This window comes from Biomphalaria glabrata, chromosome 2 (genome assembly GCF_947242115.1).
Source record: "Biomphalaria glabrata chromosome 2, xgBioGlab47.1, whole genome shotgun sequence".
In the NCBI taxonomy this organism is placed as follows: Eukaryota; Metazoa; Mollusca; class Gastropoda; family Planorbidae; genus Biomphalaria; species Biomphalaria glabrata.
Genome location: NC_074712.1, coordinates 20004114 through 20015232, shown reverse-complemented (window position 1 = coordinate 20015232; position 11119 = coordinate 20004114). Strand labels below are relative to the sequence as shown.

The 11119-nt window shown below is 38.2% G+C and overlaps 1 protein-coding gene across 1 annotated transcript in view; it reads left to right on the top strand.

Moving 5' to 3' along the window:
* Positions 1–6490: 6490 nt before the first annotated feature.
* Positions 6491–11119, top strand: part of LOC106055551 (voltage-dependent calcium channel gamma-5 subunit-like) — a 121144-nt gene continuing 116515 nt past the window's right edge. Inside the window, exon 1 of the mRNA XM_056019606.1 lies at positions 6491–7077. The gene's annotated coding sequence lies outside the window, so the exon portion shown is untranslated. The remainder of the gene's footprint in view (positions 7078–11119) is intronic.

Sequence of the window (11119 nt, the reverse complement as noted above, 5' to 3'; positions counted from 1 at the left end):
GGTAGCATGCCCGGGTACATGAATACATACATACATACATAGAAGAATCGCTCGCTTAAGAGTGTAGATTGTTTCTCTGTAAATAATAAAATACTACAATGTAGCTATATAACATTATATATATAATTTGATGTTTCCACTATATGGATATTGAACGATGCCAATATGTTTTATATCTAATAGACAGAATTTGTATTATGAACACTTGACCAGTTTTGTGGGACATTTTTCTGTCAGCGTTGGGTCGTAGCTGGGCGAAGGGAAATAATCGAGGACAAACATGTCAGCAGAGCATGTAATAATCAATGTTGTTTTGCCCTTGCTATTGGTGCGAGAGAAGGGAAATGAAATAAACGATGTTACTGAGAGACAGAGAGATGGAGAGAGAGAGAGAGAGAGAGAGAGAGACAAAGAGACGGAGAGAGGCATTGAAAGAGACAAATAAAAAGACAAAGTTGGAGAATGAGATAGAGAGAAAGACATCGGAAGATAAAAAGAAATATAAAGAGAGAGAGAACGAGGCAAATAAAGAGACAGAGAAAGAGAGAAAGAGAGACGGAGAAAGAGAGGCCTAGAGCCGGAACTGGAGAGACAGGGAGAGGGATAAGAGAGAGAGAAATAGAGCTATAGAGAGAGAGTCATAGATACAGACAGACAGAAAGAGAGAATGATTGAGACGCAAAGAGAGACTGAGACAAAGAGAGAGGCAGAGATTGAGAGAATGAGACAGAAAGATAGAGACAGAGTGACAAATATATGTGTGTATATACAACTACTAACTACTAATATATTAATAATATACGTTAAAATACAAGAAAAGTAATAATTTTTGCTACATATTCAAAAAGGTGCCGGTACGCCGTACAGGTGCGTACCGTGACAAAACGCTCTGTATCTATCTATCTATCTATCTATCTATCTATCTATCTATCTATCTATCTATCTCTCTCTATATATATCATGGGCGTAGCAATGATTTTTTTCGGGGGGGGGGTTGTTGGGATTTTTTGTCCCCCCCCCCGCCCCCCCCCCCTCCCGCGAAAAAAAATATTTATATGTATTTATGTGTGTGTGTGTACATAATCTTTATTACATTCTGACCCTTCATGTTTTCTGAAGACGTTTATTGTGCCCTAGATTAGGTTCTTCCTGGAGTTAGTGAAAAATTGTAGATTCCCCGCCATTGCCAGCAAAGGAGTCTGGGGGAGCGCTAGGAGCTCCCACAGCGCGGGGCGGAGCCCCGCCGCCAAGCACTATTTCTGGTATTGAAAGCAAACAAATTGCATAGTCTGAAGTGCATTTTCCTGCTACTAAAATGTTTTATTTCAAAAACCTAATGTGCTATTCTTACTGACTTAGACCCTCCCTCGCCGTTCGGCGCATTTCAAGCTGTTTCCACAAAAATCTGTCACTGGTAATGTCTGAAGCCTCTTCCCACCTGCTCTGAGGACCTCAATGAATGTGTGGCGCCAAGTTGTAGTAGGATGTCATCGCAACTCTTCTTGTGCGTAATTAATTTTGTCGGAGAAAATGTCCTGCAAACCTCATGGGACGCTCTGTCACAATCTTACTAAGGGGTCGACTTCCAGTTCGGCATAGGATTTCCTTGATTTAGACCCGATCTCTTTAACTAACTCCTAAAATCTGTCTTAGCCATCTTTGTTGAGCCACATTTAGTGTTTTTCAATTTTGGCAGATGACTATTCACTGCACTTTATTAATTGAGCCCCGCCACTGGTAGAAATGTATAACCTCTCTTGATACGCTCTTGAAATTAAGTGACTGTTGTTTGCTTTAGATTGTATATCGAAAAGGGAAGTTTTATCGTCAAAATCATCTGTTAGGGGTTTCAAACTAAAAAATCTCTGGAGTTATTTGTTTTTTTTTTAATTCAAAACCCCATTTAGCTACGGTAATAGAATTTAGTAACTGTAGTTTGCTTTACAATAATATTGAAGATAGAGGTTTTCCACCTCAAAACGCTCTGTAGGGGGAATTTAAACTCAAAACCATCTGGAGGGGTAATAAACTTTAAAAAAAGCTAGGGGTTTAGTTTAAACTCAAAACTTTCAATTGGATTGGCTACGCCGAAAATAATTTTAGTGTGTAATTTGCTTTTTTTATATTGAAGAGGTATATTTTAGCATCAAACCCCTCTGAAGGGGGGTTGAAACTCAAAACCCCTTTAGGCAACGCTCATAGCATTTAGAGTGCGTAATTTGCTTTTATTTCTTACACTGAAGATTTATTTTTTAGCTTCAAACCCCGCTGAAGGGGGGTTTAAACTCAAAACCTCTTTGGCTATGCTCATAGATTTTAGAGTGAATAATTTGCTTTTTAATTTATATTGAAGAGGTATTTTTTTAGCTTCAAACTCAACTGGAGAGGAGTTTAAACTCAAAACTCCTTTGACTACACTCATAACATTTTGAGTGTATAATTTGCTTTGTTTTTATTATTAAAAAGGTATTTTTTACCTTCAAACCCCGCTGAAGGGGGGTTTAAATTCAAAACTGAGTCAAAACCCATTTAGCTACGCTCATAACATTTTGAGTCCGTAATTTGCTTTTTTTTATATTAAAGAGGTATTTTTTAGATTCAAACCCTACTGAAGAAGGGGGGGGGGTAAACTCAAACCCCTTTGACTACGCTCATAGAATTATGAGTGTGTAATTTGCTTTTTTTATATTGAAGAGGGGGGTTTAAAATCAAAATCTTCCTTAACTGTGCTCTTGGAATTTGGGGATTGTTGTTTGCATTTTTTTTCTGTTTTGTTTTATAGAAGAGGAAGATTTAACTGCAAAAACACCTGGTAGGGGTTTTTAAACTCAAACCCCCCTGGTAGGGGTTTTTAAACTCGACCCCCCTGGTAAGGGGTTTTAAAACTCAAAACCCCCTATTAAGCTCAAAACCCCTTTGGTTGTGCTGGGGCTATTGATGGTTTAGTATTAAAATCTCACCTAAAATAAACAAAATCAAAGCAAAAAATTAGTCACTAAATTACATCCCCCCCCCCTTGGCTACGCCTTATATATATATATATATATATATATATATATATATAGAGAGAGAGAGAGAGAGAGCATGGGCGTAGCCAGGATTTTTTTTCGGGGAGGGTTTTGGGGGGGGGGATTCCCCGACCTCCACCCCCCCCCCCCGCGAAAAATAAATAAATATATATATGTGTGTGTGTGTGTGTACATAATTAATCTTTATTACATTCTGACCCTTTCGGAAAACGTTTATTGTTTATTGTAGACTCCCCGCCCCTGATAGCAAGGGGGTCTGGGGGAGTTCGCAGCGCTCCCCCAGCGCGGGGCGAAGCCCCGCCGCCGAGCACTATTTCTGGTATTGAAAGCCAACAAATTGCATATTCTGAGGTATCTACAGTGCATTATCTTGCTATTAAAAAGTTTTATTTCAAAAACCTAATGTGCTATTCTTACTGACTTTAAACCCTCTCGCGCCGTTCGGCGCATTTTCCGGCAAGCTGTTTCCGCAACTCTTATTTTGCGTAATTCATTTTGTCGGAAAACATGTCCCGCAAAACCTCATGCGACGCTCTGTCACAACCTTACTAAGGATTCGACTCCCAGTTCGGCATATGATTTCTTTGATTTAGACTCGATCTCTATGACTGACTCCTAAAATCTGTCTTAGCCATCTTTGTTGAGACACATTTAATGATTTTCAATTTCGGCAGAAGACTATTCACACTTAATTAATGGAGCCCAAGCCACTGGTAGAAATTTGTAACCTTTCTTAACTACGCTCTTGGAATTACATGCCTGTATTTCGCTTTAGATTTTATATCGAAAAAGAAAGTTTTTTCGTCAAATCATCTGTTGAGGGGTTTTAAACTAAAAAATCTCTGTTTTTTTTTTTTTGTTTTGTTTTTAATTCAAAACCCCATTTAGCTACGATCATAGAATTTGGTGACTGTAGTTTGCTTTAAAATAATATTGAAGAGAGAGAGGTTTTCAACTCTAAACGCTCTGTAGGGGAATTTTAAACTCAAAACCATCTGGAAGGGTTTTAAACTTTAAAGAAAAAGCCATCTGGAGGAGGGGGATTTAAACTCAAAACCCCTTTGGCTACGTTCATAGATTTTATAGTGTGTAATTTGCTTTTTTTTATATTGAAGAGGTACTTTTTAGCTTCAAACCCCAACTGGAAGGGGGAGGGGGGTTAAACTCAAAACCCCTTTGGCTACGCTCATAGAATTTTGAGTGTGTAATTTGCTTTTTTTATATTGAAGATGGGGTTATCGTAAATTTTGGATGGGGTTTTAAAATCAAAATCTTCCTCAACTGTGCTGTTGGAATTTGGGGATTGTTTCAGCATTTTTTTGTTTTGTTTTATAGAAGAGAGGAATTTAACTGCAAAAACCTCTGGTAGGGGGTTTAAAATTCAAAACCCCCTGTAGGGGGTTTTAAACTCAAAGCCCCCTGGTAGAGGGATTTGTATCTCAAAACCCCCTGATAGGGGTTTTTAAAATCTCAAAACCCCCTGGTAGGGGGATTTAAACTCAAAACCCCCTGGTAGAGGGTTTTTAACTCAAAACTGCCTCGGCTGTACTGTGGTAAGTGATGATTTAGTATTAAAATCTCACCTAAAATAAACAAAATGAAAGCAAAAATCAGTCACTTAATTCCCGCAGGGGAGGGGGGGGATTTCATTTCGGGGGGGGGGGGTTTGAACCCCAAGAACCCCCCCCCCGGCTACGCCCATGATATATATATATATATATATATATATATAGAGAGAGAGAGAGAGAGAGAGAGAGAGAGAGAGAAAGTTATGCTTGCCCTTGGTGTGGCAAAATATGTAGGTCACAGATGGGGCTGCGCAGCCACGAGTAATACTGCAGTTCTCACTAATCTTCGACTCGAAGATAAGCCTTATTATATATGTATATAAAGAGAGAGAGAGAGAGAGAGAGAGAGAGAAAGAGAGAGAGAGAGAGAGAGAGAGAATCAACAGAAATTGTAAATTGTACGCATTGTCTGCAATTGTATACAATCCTTATTGAATAAACCAGCGATGCTTGCTTGCAGAAGAAACTTTTTGGTCTTCGAACGACCTTAAATTCATTTAGAGTCTCTAGAATCTTTTACCATTTTTCTTTGAGTGACCTTAAATTCATTTAGAGTCTCTAGAAACTTTTGATATATATTTTTGAGTGACCTTAAATTCATTCAAATATTTTGGATGCACTGTTACATTCCTATGGTCATTTAGGTTCTTGACTTATATAAATGTGGGATGTTTGGTTGAGCGACAGAAACCGCTTGATGCCAATCAAGGGGTCTCGAGTTATGTTGGCTGAGTGCCTAAAGGGAGCATGGAAACTTCCAGACCCCCATCAAAGAGATCGGACCAGAGTGCAGTGAGCATGCGCAACTTGAAGATAAACTTCACAATGTCAAAGACGATAAATTTATCTTCACTGTTGCCAGCTAAAAAAAACAAGAATTGAGTTTTAAACTCAACAAAATCTTAACGAAGGCCAATCTCCTTAATGGCCGCTAATTAGACGCCATTTTGTTTTTCAAGTCAGTTTTAGTCTTAGCGTGAAAGTCTACTGCTTCCTACAGAGTGAAACAAGTTTATGCTATAAACGGGAGAGCTTAGACTATTGGGTTCTGCGGTACTCTAAAGTGCACACAAATGACCCTAACCCTTGACAACCAATACAACACTTCCTTCATTTGGCACATCGGAAACAACAACAAAACTAGCTATTTATAGTTTTCCCGCCATAAATAACAATCTTCACTACAAATTTATTTTCAAAACCGCTACAGACGTTCCTTTTAAAAAAAAAGATAATTACGCTCAACCCGTATCGATTTATTAATCTAGTCATGCAAGTTAATTAAAGACAGCTAAGTCATTGGTTTTCCTTGCTGATTGATTGACTAATAATTTCCCACAGAAGTAAAAGCACTGGCTTCAGCTGGAAAGTGAGAAGACAGTCGTTGTGCTGGATGCACTACACCTTAGTTAGCCTGGGGGGAAAAAAGAGAATGAGAAGGTGAAAAATATTTAAATCGTATGAAAAATGTTGTTTATTATCTAAACGGACATTTTTTAAAAGCTGATTAAATTAACCTTTGCACTACAAATGCATTAAAATGGAGAAAGTGAAACTTGTCGATGCCTTCGAAGATAAATGCTACATAAAGTAATAATAATAATACAAATAGGGGTTCATATTGATTTTGTGATTTAAAAATCGTCTTCTGCTAATCTGGGCTTATAAAAAAAACACAACAAGAAAGATGACACTGCGATATCCAACGAAACAAAATAATAGATTTCAAAAAGAGATGCCGGTGCCGGTGCGTGTGCGTGTGCGAGGAAGCGTTAAAAAAAAATGGGGAACGGGGGGGGGGGGAAATGCGAGGGAAAGTAACTGGACTTGTTGCTGGGAGCTGCGGCCATCTCGTCTGCTGGTGAGTTCTGATGTGCGTGCGTGCAAGTGTGTGTGTGTGTGATGTCATTCCGATGGATAGGTCCCATTCACGTGGAGTGTCTCAGTAAATCACTCACTCGCCCAGCACACGAGAGGGGGGTGACAATGTGCTTGCTCTTTCACTCAGTGATGTGTAGGAGGACAGACTTTTGTATCTGAGAGTGTGCGTGAGTGCTTGCTGTGTCTTTTTCCTGGATGTGTTTGTCCTTCTCTGTGGCATGCCCAGACAGACACACTGAGTGACAGACTTGCATTTCTAGAAGACTTTGAACGTATCTCAGTGGGTCCCAAACAGACTCCCCCCCCCCTTTCCTTGCAGCGTCAGCTACATGTTCACGTCTGCCAACAACATGGGAGATAATTTCTGAGAATGTGTAGTTTGTTGTTTTACATTTGTTTCCCTACAGAAATGTGATTTACAGATGTTGGATTGCTTGTTTCTAAAGATGTGTCCTCACTAGACATAATGTATCCGGTCCTCACTAGACATAATGTATCCGGTCCTCACTAGACATAATGTATCCGGAGTTTTCAGAATTATTTGTGTTTGATTCCAAACTTTTTCAGGACAAATTGTATTCAGCAATGAGGAGTATAAGGTATTTTCTTTCTTAATTAGTTTTGCTTAATTCAGGGGGTAACTAATTAAAGTGAAAGTCACCTTATTGCACTAACATGGTAATTGTAATAAAGACCCATTTCTTAGTCCATATGTTAGGACAAATTCGTACAAGTGCTTCTTCTCACCTAGTACCGTTAGAGCATGGAGAAAGTTGCCTGAATCAGCCAGGAAAACCAACGACTTGGCAGAGTTTAAGTCTATAATTAACTTGCATGACTAGTAAAAGCACTAAATTTAGAAAACCTTCAGGATAGAAGACTTTAAATAAAGTTGCAATAATACATAAAACACTGAATCATAATCTTTAAATACAAAAAACAAAACTTAAAATACTCAGAAAGACATAAAGATAAAGGCACATTTCTCGCTCCATATACAAGAACAAGTTTGTACAAATGCTCCTTCTTCCCTAGCGCTATTAGAGCATGAAATGGGTTGCCTGAGCCAGCCAGGAAAACCAATGACTTGGCAGAATTTAAGTCATTGGTTAACATGCATGACTGAATGCATGACGCGTAGGACTTAATCTTTTTTTTTTTATTTTGAAGTAACGTCTGTTTTTCATAACATAAAATAAGATTAAAACATGGATTCGTGTAAGACGTATATATCTTCTGGTTCGAAGGAAACTCGTGTAAGACGTATATATCTTCTGGTTCGAAGGAAACTCGTGTAAGACGTATATATCTTCTGGTTCGAAGGAAACTCGTGTAAGACGTATATATCTTCTGGTTCGAAGGAAACTCGTGTAAGACGTATATATCTTCTGGTACGAAGGAAACTCGTGTAAGACGTATATATCTTCTGGTACGAAGGAAACTCGTGTAAGACGTATATATCTTCTGGTTCGAAGGAAACTCTGTAAGCTCTAAGATGAAATACTATTTTTTTTACCTTGGTATACAAAGGATCCATGGGTATTATTTGACAATGAAAGTAATGAGCTGGGAATATATTCCGAATATTTTACCGAAACTTTCAAAGCAAAGATTTGTTTTTGCGAAATTTCCACAACACTCTAGAAGCATAAAATAAAAGTAAGGCTCAAGTCCTGTTTGTGTTTGTATATTTACTTCATTACAGTTTGTATATAATTAGTGGGAAATTGTACCGCCACCAATAAATCTAACTAGTCTGTGTTTCGATCTATGTAAATAGCTATTAATGGGAAGTGATTAGGATGTGGTGTGTCATATTACGTCATAAAAGGGAAACAAATGTATAGAAAACGGGGAGGAAATGTTAATGTATTTTTTTTTTAATTATTTTTGTTAAAATTTTATTTAAAGTTTCAAATGATTTGCACGTGTCAAAATAAAATACATTACAGTTCTTACAATTAGATCTATTTAGTTATCTTTTATTTCAAGTAGGCTTAACTACATTTCTTAATGCGTAGCGGTTGACTCATTAGCGGTAGTCGTTTCCATCACGGTAACGAAGGAAGAAGGGGGAATTATAGGTGTTGTAGTGTACTCAAGTTTAATGGCATATAGTGTAGCGCTTTTGTTTTGGTCCTCCTTTGGACATGTAGGTGTCCGGTGTCTTTCACCCTGCTTTTGTTTTGGTCCTCCTTTGGACATGTAGGTGTCCGGTGTCTCTCACCCTGCTTTTGTTTTGGTCCTCCTTTGGACATGTAGGTGTCCGGTGTCTCTCACCCTGCTTTTGTTTTGGTCCTCCTTTGGACATGTAGGTGTCCGGTGTCTCTCACCCTGCTTTTGTTTTGGTCCTCCTTTGGACATGTAGGTGACCGGTGTCTCTCTCCCTGCTTTTGTTTTGGTCCTCCTTTGGACATGTAGGTGTCCGGTGTCTCTCACCCTGCTTTTGTTTTGGTCCTCCTTTGGACATGCAGGTGTCCGGTGTCTCTCACCCTGCTTTTGTTTTGGTCCTCCTTTGGACATGTAGGTGTCCGGTGTCTCTCACCCTGCTTTTGTTTTGGTCCTCCTTTGGACATGCAGGTGTCCGGTGTCTCTCACCCTGCTTTTGTTTTGGTCCTCCTTTGGACATGTAGGTGTCCGGTGTCTCTCACCCTGCTTTTGTTTTGGTCCTCCTTTGGACATGTAGGTGTCCGGTGTCTCTCACCCTGCTTTTGTTTTGGTCCTCCTTTGGACATGTAGGTGTCCGGTGTCTCTCACCCTGCTTTTGTTTTGGTCCTCCTTTGGACATGCAGGTGTCCGGTGTCTCTCACCCTGCTATTGTTTTGGTCCTCCTTTGGACATGTAGGTGTCCGGTGTCTCTCACCCTGCTATTGTTTTGGTCCTCCTTTGGACATGTAGGTGTCCGGTGTCTCTCACCCTGCTATTGTTTTGGTCCTCCTTTGGACATGTAGGTGTCCGGTGTCTCTCTCCATACTTACAACTCCATAACGTACACACAGTTTAGTCTCCGGTAACATGAAATAAAATAATAATTAAGTCGGAATTAATTAATTCTGTTTGTAGAGTTCAACGAACCAGTGAGCATTTACCGTTTATATATAAAAAGCGCAGAGCATGGTTTAATAAACTTTTATGACAAAATTTTCATACGAGATAACAGTGTACAATAACACAAACTCACCTTTTTGTGTGTGTTCTTGTATTAAACAAATATAAGTCCTTGCATACGCAATTAATTTAAAATAATCACACTCAATGTGCACAAGAAAAATTTGAAATTGCTAGTTGCGTGAATGCATCAGAAAAGACACTATTGGTCATCATTGTAATTATTAATTCAAATTATCTCTACACAATCATTATTGCACACGTCTTTTTTAATGGAATACAAAACGCTTAAATAGGACAAGGGGTAGTAATGTCACATCAAGGTATAGGAACAGTGTACAGGAGCCACATGCTACTGTTAAATTAGATTCGTAATTCACATTAATTGCCTTTCTCTCTGTGTTTAAAATGGTTCGTACTTTTGTGCATAAATTATGTTTACTTAATTTTAAAATAAAAAGGTTCACTTTCAGAAGAGTAAAAAGTAGATGTTGTATCCAGACTTGAAGAAGATGTGCGTGTACTTTCAAACACAATGAAGGTGATAATGATGCAAAAGAAAACTATAAAAAATGTTTTTTTTTAAATCATAAAGCTCACACGAAGCGTAATTGTATCAATTGGTTTAGATCAGTCATGTAATCTAGTTTGTAATAGATCTAGACCAACAACAATAAATCAGTGACATTAATAATATTTTTCTAATTTGTTTTTGTTGAGCGCAATTTCATGCTTTTAGCTTTCTAAATTCGCTACGATCTTATCACTTATCTGGACCAGTTTGGAAAATGGGAGCGGAGGGGGGTGAGAAAGCAACGGATATCTAGGTGGATTGGTTTTTAAGAGCATTTACAGGCCGACGAGTTAACCACTCTACTGGTGGGTAGGCCTACTTATGACTGGAGAAGATTGTATACTTATATATTATTCGTTTCAATTTATAGCGGCTACCTATAAAGGGGACTAATTCAGCTTAGTGTCAAGTACAATTTCTTTCCCTTGTTCGAGATATCAAACAAAATAATTAATTATCAATAGTTAATTAACTAATTGGTTAATTCTCTTTATTGATTCTTGTGTTGTCAGGTCAAAGAAATAATTGTGCAATATTTCAGCTTGAACTGAGATTTGGTGTGGCAGAAATAACGTGTACAAACTTTAGGCCAGACAGACAAATTTACAGCTTTGAAAATAAAGTTTTATCCTTTCATTTAATTTTAAACGCATAGTGATAAATCACAAAAATAAGAGCTATTTAAGGAAACGTACCTCAAGAGAAGGCTACTCGTGGGAAACAAACTTCCACTGTTCACGTCAGACGAGATGTAATACTATATTTATATTATGAACGTGACATTGACTTTTGTTTTTATCTCTAACTTGTAAATCATTCATTTTATAAAATGTTATTGCCCGATGTGTAACGCCGTATTCTTTGTGTGTTGAAATACATGCATGAAAATGGTCTTTTCATTTTAAAGTTATCTCAACATATTAGTCAAATGGAGTGTTAATCTCATATCAACTCAGCAG